The sequence below is a fragment of the Arvicola amphibius genome, chromosome X (genome assembly GCF_903992535.2).
Source record: "Arvicola amphibius chromosome X, mArvAmp1.2, whole genome shotgun sequence".
Classification (NCBI taxonomy): domain Eukaryota; kingdom Metazoa; phylum Chordata; class Mammalia; order Rodentia; family Cricetidae; genus Arvicola; species Arvicola amphibius.
In genome coordinates, this window is record NC_052065.1 from 7,228,680 (window position 1) to 7,244,071 (window position 15,392).

Consider the following 15,392-nt stretch of genomic DNA (forward strand, 5'->3'; position numbering starts at 1 on the left):
ACACCTGCTGCTTCTGTGGGGGCCTGCTGGGACATCTGTGGGTGGTCCAAGCAGTGGGAGTTTGGGCCTTGCCTGCAGAGTGGGGATGTAACTGGCTGCTCCTGAGTGCCCTCACAATTCTGATCCCATTTGACTCTCGGCAGCTGATGGGTGGATGCAGCAGTCGTCACAGCTTTATGCTGCTGCTGTCAGTGTATGCTCTCAGCTACCCAGGGCTGATCTTCAGTTGGGTGCTGCTGGATTTCTCACCTGGTACCACAGGAGCCGGGGCTTCAAAGCCAGTCGCCTGTGCTGTGTGCTGGCGCTGTTGGAGGACAAGAAGCAAGCTGTGCACCTAGGGGTGCATGCCTGCAATCTGCCCACCTGGGTTCATTTTCCAGACCCTGAAAAGGTAGAATGGCTGAATAAGATGGGAAAGCCCAAGCGGCCCTTCATTTGTCAATTTATAGAGAAGCACTTTCGAGAAATCATAGAACCAGCTGTGTGGGGAGCAAATATCTACCTCAGCACCTTCAGCTTCACAAAAGTGAGCCAGGGTCAGCATCCCCTTAGAGTCAGTGGTGTTAAGGTTTATACTGAAAATGTAAACAAAAGACAAATTATTCTGGCCCTTCAGATTAGTTTTGCAGGAAATTGCAAGATTGGTTTGGAGATCAAGCAATATTTTTGTGGAGCTGGTGTGAAAGTATCCAGATTCATAGGACGATGTGGGTGATCCTGGAGTCTTTGATTGGTGACATGCCTTTAATTAGAGCACTGTCCATCTTCCTTAGGAAACCACTTTTAGGGATTAACTGGACAGGACTGACTCATCTCCTAGACATCCCTGGACTGAATGGTTTATCAGATACTATCATTTTGAATACAATATCAAAAATAATTGACAATCATTTGTCTAAAAACAATATCTTAGCAGGGCTCCCTACACTTCTAATAAAGATGCAGTCCCATGTAATCCCCTCCTCCATTCCCATCCCTCATATCACACTGGCCTTTTCAGATTCCAATAAAAACTCAGAGGACTGAGCACTGGTACCTATCACATATTAGATCTCACTACCTAAATGCCTGTATCTCTTTAATTCTTAGAAAAGTTGTACTCCTAATTCAATTTTAAAAATCAAAGCTGGCTTTGGAGTTGGAGTGTGGCTCTCTCCTTCTCTAAACCCAAACACGTTGTTAGAAGAAAAATTCAGAGTTTCTGTCTCATATCAGACAAGCCACCTGGTATGGGACAGAAGAAAACAAAAATCTTTGGATTATTGTTGTCAAACTGTGTTATTGCCCCAAAATTCTATTTCTCCCCTTACTTATTTTTTGACTCTCTAGTACCTTTCTTTGGCTAAGGAGCTTAAGTATATATTGACAGACTGATAGGTAAAATAAACAGATCGATAGAAAAATAGATATATAGATGGTAGATAAATAGATGATAGAAAAATGTATCATAGATAAATACACAGATAGATGATAGAAGATAGATGATGATATGAAAATATATCAATAGATAGATACATAGATGATAGACAGATGATAATAGATGTGACATATATACTCAGTAAATATTACATTTAAACATATTTATCTTATTTTTAATTATTTGTAGGTGTATGTGTGTCTATGTGTCTGCATGTATGATCCTGCCTATTCCTCTCAACAATTCAATGACTTTCTGGACTCTAGGAAGATTTCCCATACCACTGGCATACCCTAGAATCCACAGAGACACCATTGTGGAAAGAACCAACAGAGCTGTTGGCCAGGGCTATCTCACCAGAGGCTAGGAGAGATTCTCATCTGGTCTTAACAGAGGTTCTTTTCCATGTAAACTTTCTCAGTTATGATAACAAGGGAGTCAACCCAGCTTAGGGCATCCCTACTAAGGAACACACCACTGTCCCTGGTGAGATGGAGAGACCCTCTTCCCAATGGCAGCCTCCAGGCCCCCTGCTAACCTGTGAGAGAGGGTACGCTTGTGTTTTATCTCAGACTGCCACAATGTCAATTTGGGTCCTGGTAAAAGATATATGCCCAGCCATGGATCAGCCTGCTTTCATTGGGGAGGGAATAGCCCATAATGGGTAATGTATCTACTCTCCTTTCTTGCTTTCATTGCCCTCCCTAACAAATTGATTTATTAGGGGCAGTGGTTATGACCATTGACTACTCATTTTAAAAAAAAGTTTGACATAATATAAAAAGGCTATTGGATCCCTCCTGGATGCTTACATATGCACAAATTGGTGAGATGGTTTTGCTAACCCTTATTCTCCTTAAATGTCTCATGCAGCAATTCCTACATTAGTAGACAGCAATTAAGGTGACTCTTCAGGTGTTAATGGCTCTTAACCATCCTTCTCACAGTCCTCCACAGGAGGTTATGCCTGTCTGGTTATTTGTAATTCAAAAGGCTATCATTACCTAGTACCCTCCACCTTGGAAGCTCTCCAGGAATGAATGCTCTTTTAGGGTGGCTAGTCAAAGATGGGTATGAGCTTGTTAGGCAGGCCAACCTAAGACAGGCACAGTACAGTTGCTGAGCCCTCCAGAGGCAGGGTCAACAAGGCCTGAGCAAAGAACTCTGACTCCCACTGAGTGCCCTATGTAATAAATTAAAAAGGGGTGGATATGTAAGAAATTAAGGCCTACCAGGTCAAAGGAGCCAACCTAGAGTCTGCCTAGAGCTGTCAAAGGTCCTGTCTATGCCTAGCCAATAAGGAGAGACCAAGTAGTGTTTCCCAAATGCCTAACAACAGGTGCTGTCAGAGGTCCTGATTGTGACTAGCCAATGTGGGGTGAGCATGAGATGTCAACTGTCAATGGATCAGAAGGCCTGGGTAATGGGAGAGTATATAAGTTTCTTGCTGTTAAATAAACGAGTCTGCTATAAGCCTTTTACCTGACTCCCGGTGTCTGTGTCAGTTGATGTTGTACCTTTTCACCCCCCACTCCCGAGGAAGACATTAGGACCCAGCAATACTTCCTTCCTTTCACTCTTTCTTCCATCTTCCTTCCCTTTTTTGTGTTTCTTTCATGGTTTTGAACCTCTGATCCTTTTGCCCTCACCTTCAGAATGCTGGGATTACAGGCTTGCAGAATCATACTCTTACTCTATGAAGCTATGAAGATTGAGTCTAAGACCTTCAGGTGTGCTAAGTCTGTATCCCATACACTATGGTATTTCCCTAGCCCCACCTATCATGCTATAAACTCCCTAATTTAACCATTAATTGAACAACAATTTTCTTATTTGCTCATGTGTTTTTCAAGTGAAGTTTAGACTTAGCTACTCAACTGTGTTAAGTGTTTCACAAGAGGAGTGTTTTATGACTATGTTTCCTTGTAATATGTTAGAAATGCTTAACCTTGGCCAAACATATCTACAAAAAGCTTTTCTGAGGAAGATGGAAAAGGGAAAATTTTGAAGCTAATTAAGAGAAAACAAATCAGGCATTAGTGAAAAATAAAATATATATTTTTTTCTAGCCTGAGTGAAGAACAGATAGTGATAAAGGGTAAAAAAAAGAGAAGAGGTTGAGGGAAAGTGCAAGGGAATTTGAAACCACAAGAAGTTAATTTTGAAGAATTTTAAATTTTTTATTCATTCATTCATTTATGCATGCATGGATACATAAATCTTGTCTTTGATGCTGTAATCATGAAATAATACCTTAGAGAAAGTGATTATTCACATTTTATTTATTTATTGTGTGTGTGTGCATGCATGTGAACACACACACACACACACACACACACACACACACACACACACACAAGTGCATGTACCACAGTGTGCATGTGGAGGTCAGAAGACAACTTGCAAGAGTCAGTTTTCTCCTTCCACCACATGGGTCCTGGGTTTAGAATTTTGGTCCTCAGATTTGGTAGCAAGCACCTTTACCCACTGGATCATCTCTCTAGTCTAAGAATGTGATCTTTTAGTGATGAAATTTCTGTAAAAGGATGTGATATAGCTTTAACAGTATGTTTATAGTGAATTTCTGATACCTCACCTACTTCCAATTCTCCCCATAGAGTCATAATACAGGCAAAATTGAACTTCTTCCACCATCTCCTGTTTCCTGCCTCTTTCTCTGAGGAGTGGCTGGCAAGACCTTAGAAGAGAAAGTGAAAAAGAGAGATAAAACAATCTTCCTTTTCCATATCACACCCTTGTTACCTAATATGTGATTTGAAGGCCCTCTAAGGAGGAAAGATTGTCACCATGTCTTTGGTGGCACCAGGGCCTTACCTGGTTGGCTAGAAATCTTGCCTCTTACACACAGACTGGTTATAAAATATCTCCAGTTTGTCTATATAATATGAACCTGAGATACTTGACAAGGTAAATCTTTCAGGTCATAACATTTCTTACACGCTTTCATTGTTGATGTTGTTGTTATTATTATTTCAATGCATCCAAGCAAGATTTTCCAATTTCAAGTGAATGTTCACAGAACTCTACAGTAATTAACTGGTATTGTCCAAAAGGAATTGCAATAAGGATGGAGAATGGGTTTCCATCTCTACCTTCCATGGGCTGATGTTCCACTTCCGGTTGTAGAAATGCTAGAAACATTAAGGAAATGTTTTCAAACTCTCCTCCTCAACTAAGTCACTGATTTGAATGAAAAAAAAAGAAAGAAAAAAATCCCCCTGCATGCCAAAAAAGCATACTTCAGATGTCCCAGTCAACTATGAGACAGTTGCTTTCCCATGAAGACCTGCCATATGGACAGTATGAGAAATCTCAAATTAAAATAAATTGTTATTCAGAGAGAGCCTTTCATTTGAGCCAAGTCTCCCAGCTTTACATTTTGCAGCCTTTACCACACAATTATGAGGTCCAGTTGGGTTGTTTAAAATATTTGTAGCATTTAATTCCCCAAGTAGAGTAGTCTTTGTTTTAATCTCTCTTCGACAGCATTCTGGTCTTTCAGCCAGTGTGAGAGAACACACCAATCTGGGTCCTATCTTCCTGTCTTCTGCTCCCCTTCTGCCTCTGGATCTTAGATGTTGGGATGGGCTATGAAGCCTTAGGGGAATCAAGTTCTCATGTATCCATTCTGGACTGGTTTAGGCTGGGGCTGTGGGGATAAAGGGAGGGACTGGACAAGTAGAATCCTGGGTAAAATTTTGTGGGAACTGCGACTTTCAGTGAGTTGGTTGTAGGCTTTTACTAGGAAGATGAATTGTTCTTGGTTTGGATATATTAGGCATTAGGGAAGAAGACATTCTACCTTCTTGTACTGCTCAGTTTTGTGAGTCATGCTTAGTTCTTACTCGACTCCATATCTCTGATCCTTCAGTTCAGTCTGGATGGAGACAATGGTCAAGAAAGCTGAGGAAAGGCTTGAAGCCAGTTGCATCAATCTGCTGGGTCCATGCTAACAAAATAGCCAATGGGGTAGTTTAAAACAGTATCAATTTCTTCTTAGTTCTGAAGGTCAGAAATCAAGATGTTAGCTATGATCCTTCCAAAGATTTCAGTGAAGAGGTCTCCTTTGCTCCCTGCAGCTCCTGTTAGCCCAAGAATTCTGTGACTTCCGTGTTCTAATTCCAGCTTTTGTCTCTGTTCTTGTACGATTATCTTTTCTTTCTGTCCAAACTTCCCTCTCCTTTTCTTATAATGGAGCCAATCAGCTTGAACTAAAGTGTCCACCTCAGTTTTTGATGAATAATTTTCAATCCATCATATCCTAAAGGCAAATACATATCCATCCATCCCAGTCAGTGTATGTATGTATGTATGTATGTATGTATGTATGTATGTATGTATTATTTTTGAGGCAGGGTCTCATATAGCCAAGGCTGGCCTCAAGCCTGTAATGTAGCAACATCTGGCCTTCAATTTCTGACTGGCTACCTCTACTTCTGTACTTCTTAAGTGATGATATATGTGCCATGGCAAGTCACTCCATTATTTAAATATTTGTTAGTATATTCTCTCTCTCTCTCTCTCTCTCTCTCTCTCTCTCTCTCTCTCTCTGTGTGTGTGTGTGTGTGTGTGTGTGTGTGCGTGTCCCCTTGGAGACCAAAAGAAAGCATCAAATCCCTTGGGAACAGAGTTGTTAATTGTTAAATATGAGTGCTGGGAACTGTACTTGGGTCCTCTGGAAGGTCTTTTTTTTCAGTCTAAGGGAGGATGGTACCCAGGCCCCCTTTGAGTTTCTCAGAAGAGAATACAGAGCAGCCCACATCTACATTACCACCCTTAAATTGAACCTTTGTTGAACTTGCTGAGACTGAGTGCAAAGGTACTTGGGACAGCTTCTGAGTTTGGGAATCTTAACTCTAAATTCCCTGGCACTTGGAGGTTTAGCCAGACCTAGGATGTTATTTTAACAGTGTCACTTGTGATTTAATGCAGTTTATGTGTGGCATGGATAACTGATCAGCAGCAAGATTAAGCGATGACTTTGTGGCCTCCCTAATTTATATCTGCTTTGGGACTTCTCCACCCAATCCCATGGCTCACAAAGCAGAAACATTCGGGCTCCCTTGATGCCATTTCTCTAGCACCCATTCTAGTTTGCCCTTACTGTTGTGGTTTGTTCAAACACCGCTATGAAAGTTCGGAGTTGCTCCCCTCCCTATAGAATGCCCCCCATGCATCATGAGGAAAAGGGCATTTGGCCATTAGAACTGGAGAACTCCCCACAGTTATGAGGGGTGATTAGAAAGACGTCTTGGTCAGAATCCACTTGATTTCAACAGCCCTGGCAATCTTTCTCTGTTACTTTCTTTGATCTCTAGTCAAAATTTCCCTGGGGAAAGAGGAGGAAGGGGGTGGGAATTGTGATCTATGATTTGGAAATACAAATGGCATGTTGTTTGACTTCTAGAAGATTTCCTTCCAGTGACTGCCTTCTTATATATATTTTTTTACAACGAAGGATAAAGAGAGGGGAAAATTCCCCCAGGCTAAATAAACTTTAGTTCCATTTCAGTACCCTTGGGAGCACAGCCTCTCACTGTGTTCTTGTTTGCCTTTCAGAAATTCTATGTGCTTTGATGCACTGTCTCACAGTCTTCTGTGACAGGACAGTTAAGTCCGAGTTAAAAATCCATAGGTAATGCCCGTCTCTTATCTAGGAATGTGAAGGCCATTATTAGCTCCTGGTCTACCCTAGAAAGACAGGCATTTTCAAAGGCCAACAGTGTGGGATTTCACTATGGAATAGTGTGGACTTTTGCATAGACTCTCACTTGGCAACCTCCTAAGAAACATCTGTGGAATTTTTTTCCCCACAGATCTTAGGCACAGGAGCCACAGAAACAAAAACGACATCTTTATTCATGTAGGGTTCAACTTCCTGAAGGAGTGGTCTGACAAAGGCATTCCAAGTCCTGTGGAAAGGGCAGGAGGAGTTTCTCATGGTGAATTCCCTGAGACAGAGAGATACAAGAAGGTAGTGAAAGAGCAGGGGATGACACGCTGAGCAAGCTCTGAGTTTGAGTTTGCTGCTCTCAGAGGCTCTTATGTGGCAACCTCGTTTTATACAATTTATAAGTATCAATTACATTAATCTTCATAAAAGCCTTAGTAGGCAGTTACTATTACTAGTCCCTATTTTATTAACGAGGTCACCAAGGAACAGTGAGTTACATGGCTTAGCAATTGTTAGAACTGAAATCAGAATCCAGGTTTCTGCTTCCATCTCTTTAAATCCCAGTGAGATGTCAATATCAGCTATCTTTAGCACTCCTTGAACATCTAAGTCCATGATAAGTACTACAGAACTTCAAGATCTGTCCAGATAACTAGCCAAAATTAACATAGCATATGAAAATCCAGAAATCCTGAAGTATTCTTGGTTAGTTACATGAAAGCATTTTGCCTGCTTAAGAAATATTCAATACATTTAATTTTCAAATGTCACCATCTTTCCATTCTTCCAGTGGCTCAAAAGGAAAGTATTTGGGACAAAAGTTTCTCCTTTTCCAATAGCCTAAGTAGATGCTAACATGCTAATAAATGTCCTTATAGATGGTGGTCAGGTACTTGCACCTGTGAAGAAAAACAGATGAGTTTTGATTGTCTGTATTCTTAATGGATATCAAACTGAGGAAACTATTGCTATTTAATAGGGGCATAGAATGCCATTTTCCCCCAAAGACATGGCAAATGAAGGGTTAAGGAAGATTTTTCTATTTTCCTTCTAAATAATCTAGAAAAAGAGACTTGCTCACCCCTGCAATAGTCTCACTCCTTCCCTTTTTCTGGAACAGCAGATTTGCTTGGTTAAGAACAATGCATGCCCCCACATTTTCCTAGAATCCCACCAGATGCCACAACTGGGAATTTGTGCTTTTCCCACTGTAAAGTAGCTTCCAGAAGATGTACAGTGTGAGGCTGGCTGTGAGAATGGCCGTTTCAAGGGCCATTTCTCTGTGTTGCGTCCTATGACAGCATGATCCATCAGCTGCTCTTTGGAAGACAATACAGTAAAAGGAATTGGCCCCTGCTGGTGCTTAAAAGGTCCTGAAAGGAGAGCATTAATTTATTGCTAATACACACTGTGTTAAAAATAGAACAAAAATGTCTTTTGTTCCCACATTACCTTTTGGTGCTAGAATAGTGTGTAGGGGGAGGGGTAGTGGCCATAATTACAGGTCATATTTTGGTCACAACTTAAACCTTGCACTATTGAGTAAGAGGTAGAGGAAAGAAAGCCTTTGTTCTGAGGCTGTGGGGAAGCTTCCTGAAGGAGCTATTATCTGCAGAGGCCAAGGCTCTTTTACCACACTGTTGTTGGGGTCATTTACTTCCTCACCCCAGACCTCCTGGACTTTGATTTGCATGTTCTGCCTGCCCACTGGATGCAGCACTAGTAGGTTCCAGAAACCTTCTGGGGTGTGCTAGCCAACTGGCAACAGCAGAGAGGAAGCGAGCTCAGGATCCCTGAGACTTCACTTTAGACATCTGGAAAGAGAGCACAGAGGTCCTTCAGACAGACTTGCAATCAATAGTCTTTGAATGGAATACTTATCAACTCAGAGAAGCCTGGTTGGAACAATGTTTCAGGGACCAGCAAACTTCTGTGAGCTTTCAGCAGGCTGATTGCCTCTTATACTTAGATGATTTATTTTTTGAGACAGGGTCTTGCTCTGTAGTTCAGACTGGCCTCAAACTCTTGATTCTCCTGCCTCAGCCTCCCTAGTGCTAGGATAATAAACCACATGCCACCATGCCTGCCCTTTTGATTGTTTTGCAAAACTGTTTCTGAGTATTAAGGGGCTGAACAATGAGCAAAGCCTGAGGTGACAATTGGGTGTCTAGGGTTTCCTGCAGGCTGTGACTGCTTTCCCTAGTTTGGTCTCATGAACTCAGTTGCCAAGTGCTGCCTTCCTCACCTGAAAGGACCAGCTCCTAACCATGTCTAATTTTGAGAAAAGCAGTAGTTTTCCTGGGAATTAGATTTGCCTGCACTCGGAAAAGGTTTCAATGATTAATGAATTTAATCAACATATTTGGGGGATTTCCACTGCCTTTAGTGTAATCTAACTTTATAAAAACTCATATGAATTAAGGTAAATATCTATGACAAACGATCTTAAAATTGCATCCTTGGTCAACTTGGAGAAGGATAAATGATAGTACCTTAGACTTAACTACTTGTTACAGCTCTTTGGGTGAATTTCTAAAGTATAGGATTCTTTTTCTCAGAGACAAATTTAAGCACATTTTTCTTCAGCTAGCTTCTCCACTCTCTTCTCCCTTTACTCCACATCCATTCCTCCTAATTTAGCTAAGGCAGCTAGAAATTGCCTAGTTCAGCCCATAACTGGAGGAAGAGCACATAGAAGGAAGGATCAATCCGTGAACTGGGCAGTCGGGGAAAAAACAGTCTTCCCCGTGAGGAGGCATAGCACATTCCTTGGTGCTACACTTCCCTGTAGCTGACCATCCTGCCTGAGAACAACCTATTTTTCTATCAATTGTGAATGAGCTCTGCTTGTCTCAGGCAGAAAGGTCACCCACTCAACTTTCAGTGTTATGAAGAAAAATGAGCCAGGACTTCCCTGAGAAGGGGCCAGCTTTTCACTGGTCCAGCATCTTATAAAATGAAGGTATTGGAGAACAACAGAAGAACAAAGGAAGGCATGCAATGAGACTTTTGGGGCAGTGGTTTTCAACCTTCCTAATGCTTCAACTCTTTACTGTTCCTCACATTGTGATGACCCCAACTATAAAATCATTTATTTGTTACTTCATAACTGTAATTTGGTTACTGTATGAATTGTAAATATCTGATGTGCAGAATAGCTGATATGGGACCCTCAAAGAGATTTTGACCCACAGGTTGAGAACCACTGCTTTAGGAAAAAAGCTCACATAGTTAAAAGGTAAACAAAAGGATGGAATGAGGACAACAATTATAGTTATTCACCATAGTGAAAACCTTCTTGCTTCACTAATAAAAATGAGATTGTCAATCAGTGTGAGAGACAGTGTATTGCCATTGTACTTAACAAGAAGTCTGGGTGATCAATGAATCTTAAATTGTAGTCAGGCTAATGTGTCCCAGTTGCATCAGCCTATTCTCCTTGTCTTCTTATCTGTTATCTCCTTTTTTTAAAAAATTAAGTCACTGCTTGGCCTATTAGCTCTAGCTTCTTATTGGCTAACTCATACATCTTAATTTAACCCATTTCTATTAATCTGTATAGCACCATGAGGTCGTGGCCTACCAGCAAAGTTTCGGCATGTCTATCTCTGGCGGCAGCTCCATAGTGTCTCTCTGACTCTGCCTTCTTCCTCCTAGCATTCCATTTAGTTTTCCCTGCCTACCTAAGTTCTGTCCTATCAACAAGCCAAGGCAGTTTCTTTATTCATTAATGGTAATCACAGCACACAGAGGGCCTCCCACATCACCTCCCCTTCTCTGTTTAAATAAAAAGGAAGGCATTAACTTTAACATAGTAAAATTACATATAAAAAAGTTATCAAGCAATAATTACAGTTACAATATTTATATCTACTTTTTCTTTTATCATAACTAAGGAAAACGTTAACTATAAATATCTGTTCTTCAAATCCATCAAAGACCCCAGAAGGATATAATATTAACTAAGTAAACAGAAAGTATATTGTAAGCAACTTCCAAAAGTCTAGAAATGACAGAGACATCTCGCTGCCCAGACAGTTACCCAAAATTTTTCTGTACCGTTGGGGCACCCATCTTTAGCCTACAGGCCCATAGTATCTGGCAGACTTTTCCATGAAGCAGGAAATTTCAAAGACAGGTCAGTCACTTTCTTCTGTGTCCTACAAAATGTCCAGTAGACTCTTTCATGAAGCAGGAACACCGAAGGATCATCTCACCTTTAAGCAAGTTCAGCAGTTATTTCTCTGTGGGTCCTGAATGTCCAGTGAAGCAGTCTAGGCAAGAGCAGTTTCTTGCCCAAATGGCTAACCAATTCCATAAGGAGCCTCTTCAATGCCCATCATCCTTCTGAAGTCGCTTGCTGCTGCCAGGAGCAGATGTGTCTCACCGTCATGAAAAGTCTTAAGTTTTTAAACATTTTTAAATGCCATATTCTACATAATTAAAGTGGTCCAGATTTACTGAAAATCCAGGAATAACATTCATCAAAAACCTAGTAGAAGTAGGAATGCAGCAGACAAGTCTTAGAACTGAGATGTAAGACATTCCAGTTTTCCTTTAAATACACACACACACACACACACACACACACACAAGCATGCACATATGCATGTATGTACACATGCACCTCGTCTAAGCAGGAACTAATACTAGACTCTAATTACCCTTCATGGGTAATTCTGACAAACCGTGTTCAATGTCAACATCGCTGTCACTCAGTCACCATTTTCTCTGTACCCACCTTTGCAATCACAGTGTAATTTATAAACTGTTTAGGTTTATACAGATTGTATATAATGGCTATTTTGTGCCTCATATTCGCACAATGAGAAAGTCATACTTAAAGATTTATCAAAGGAGAGGAAGAGACAAAAATTAGATTTGTAGAAAATGATTTGCTTATTTTTCCAATTTTTATCCTAAGATACATGTAAGATATGTGGTTAATTATAGTTTCTTTGAATATTGCAGCAATAAAAAGAATGTAGTATTTCAAGCTCCTTTGTCCTGCCTTCCCCTTAGCAATCACATTTAATGGGTCCAGTACAGTATAATAACTAGCAATTATGATCAGAGATTCTTTGTACTGAGTTGGTAGGACTTTTTGGTCACCAAAATATTACTGTAGGGGGACAACTAGAAGGTGAGTCAGGATACTTAGTCAGCCCTGTTCTGGTTCCATCTGGGACATGGAGGAAGTGAGAATAAGCCCTAGTGAGGGACTAGAATTCCTCATCTGGAAATGCAGCAAGATTCTAGTTAGAGAGTTACTGAGTCCTTTCCGTTGGAAAGCTGCAGGATTCTATTACATTTCTCATTGCTGTGACCAAACATCTGACAAGAAGCAACTTAAAAGAAGAAAGGTTTATTTTAGCTCATCTTTGGTTCAGAGGATGTAGTCAGTCAAGACATGACGGCAATACCAGTAAGGTTACTTACTCAATTCCTGGTGAATCAGATAGCAGAGAGAGGAGATTGCCAGTGCTCAGCTCTCTTTCTTCCCGCCCCCCCCCCCCATTTTTTAATTCAGAGTGGAATCCCAGGCCATGAGTTGGTTCCACATTACTGGTGAGTCTTCCCCCTTCTTTGGTCCTCCTTGGAAATGCCCCCATGGGAACACCCAAAAGGTGTGCCTCACTGGAAGTGCTTCACGAATGTACTGCTTAATTTAATGATGTTGGTTGTCAAAATTCATTACTACAATTTTGAAGTAGTGTAACATTTTCTTCAATCGCATTTTTCTTCTGGAAAGATGTACCCAAGAGTAAGTGTGACAATCCTGTTGATATATTAGTGGCCTATCTCTGGGCCATAGTTATGATGTCAGGAAGATGAGCCCATCAGTAATATTAACCGTTTTATGAATTATGAGCATCCCCTGAGAGTCTCATGAAAGCTGTGGATTGCTCTTCAGTTAAATATATGTATGTCCACTTATGTTCATTTGAAATGTTCTAGCAGCAAAGATGGGTTGGATTCTAGTTAAAAATTGCTATGTTGTAGATTGAGGAAGAGTCTCAAATAACTTCTTGTTCCCTGAGACTCTTCCTCAATCTTCCCCCTGACTTATGCCTTGCTCAACATTATTTTTCTAATGAGTAACTCTTTCTTGCTGCTTACTATGCGCCAGGCACATAAATTTAAATATTAATGTATTTAATTCTTAATCCTTACTTAAACCCCATGAAATTAGTAGTGTTCTCATTTCTGTATAACAAGCATGAGAATTGAGACAGAGATTTAATTTGGTTAAAGTCATTGAGTTAGTGTGTGATTCAACTGAGTTTGAGCTCCCACAATCTGGCTCCAAGGTCTGTTCTCTTAACCATATTCCAAATTCCAAAGCACTTGGGTGATAGGAACTTAATAACAAAGAACATTCTGAGAAAAGATTCCAGGCTGTAAACCTAGGATTTGTGTGTATTCTTGTGTATGTATGTTATATGTCAATAAAAAATTTACCTTAAAAAATTCTGTGTCATGTTGGCATGCTTTTGACAGCAAGAAAAATTTGATTAATAGTGGCTTACAGAAGAGGGATAGCCATCATTTATTTAACACGGATGTAGGAGTTCTCAGTGTGAGAACTTCTTCCCACACCTCCCATTTAGAGAGAAGGTGGTTTGAAACTTGGCAATCATGTGAGGAAAGTGAGGAGAGACTTTGCTAAAATGCCTACCTCCTCATACGTGTGTCTCTGCTCCTTTTGCAAAGCCTCCCAGCCAACTGTGACATTAGTCACACTTACCAGAATTAGGTAAAATGGCCAGCAGCCCCCTTAATGACCCGGAAAAGTGAGTGTCTGACTTTCCCAGCCTCTTTGGGCTGTGATGAGAAGAGGTGGGAATGAACACTGGGTATCTTTCAATATTAGAGAGGAAAGAAGAGAACAGAAATGAACAGAAAGCCTTCTTTGAGATCAGTGGTATCCAATGAATACTTTTTCCTCTAGATGAAAAAGGAAAATATCACATTGATTCCTTCAGAAGAAGGCATTAAATAAAACCCAGAGTAAAAAGTATTTGTAACCGCATATTTGAAAGTCTCTTCTCTCAAATTAGAAGGATATGTTCCTAACCAATGGCTTAATTTGATCCTTTGAAGATATGGTCATTTCATTATCTTCATTATTGGAGTGTACATCAAACTTAGTGTGTGTCACAGACATTAGACTAGATTTAGCCAAATGGGGCAACTTTCCAAATCTTCTAATAATTCTTGTGCATTTTGAGCAGTTAAACTGCCTAAGTGGGGTATCATCCTGGTGGGGAAGAACAGTTGGTTAAGGGGTTCTACCATCAACTTTGTGTCTGGATGGCAAGGATTTTTCTCCTCTTCACATTACCTCCTCAACTCCTTAACATTCTTGTCTGGAGAGGGAATGGTTTGGGCTTCCTACCTTCAAGTTATATGTTTCTCACAGTGTCTGCTCAGTAAGGCCGTATCTTATTTTCACTTTATCCAGAAGCAGCCAAGACAAAGAGTTGAGCATATTGAGTTCAAATCGTCCATTTTTCCATGGGGAAGGTAACACTCCTAGAGGAGCTGGGAAAATGAGTCAGGAAATCAAATGTGCTTTATCTAGTGAATGCCCCTAGAGTGGGTGGAGCTTGATCTCACCAGAGAGATTCTGATTGCTTCTACCTGTGGGTGAGAGAGCCCTGGCATCGATATTACACTTTTCCAGTATTCTTAGAGAAAGGCTTCTTCCAAATGGTGTTAATTCCCTGGTTTGCCTGGCTTGCCACACAAATGAGGTAAATCTGGCTCCAATGGCCAAAGGTAGCCCCCAAACAAAGAAGCACAGTTACTGACATTTGTAAGTTATGAGTTTGACTTTTTTGATTAATGATGTGGAGAGCAACTGATTTAGTTTCAATGTGTTCCCCCAAAGTTGATGTGTTAAACACTCAATACTAAATGCAGCAGTACTGAGAGGCGGGGCCTTCAGGCAGTGATTAGGTCGTGAGAGCTCTCAAGAATGATTCATGCCATTGTTGTGTTATAGAAGTGGGGTTAGTTATAAAAGCGAGTTTGCCACCTGCCTTCACTCCTTCTCAGATAATCTTTTGACACTCTTCCTTTTGTCGTGGGATAACATAGCAAAAATGTCTATTGTCAGAAAATGTCCCCTTGATTTTGGACTTCCTAGCTGTAAGAATATGGTCTGGAAAGATGACTCAATTCTTAAAGGCTAGGCTCAAAACCAAAAATAGAATTGTAAGAATAAACCACTGATTTTTTTTATCTGTTACTCAGTCTGTGGTATTCTCATATAGC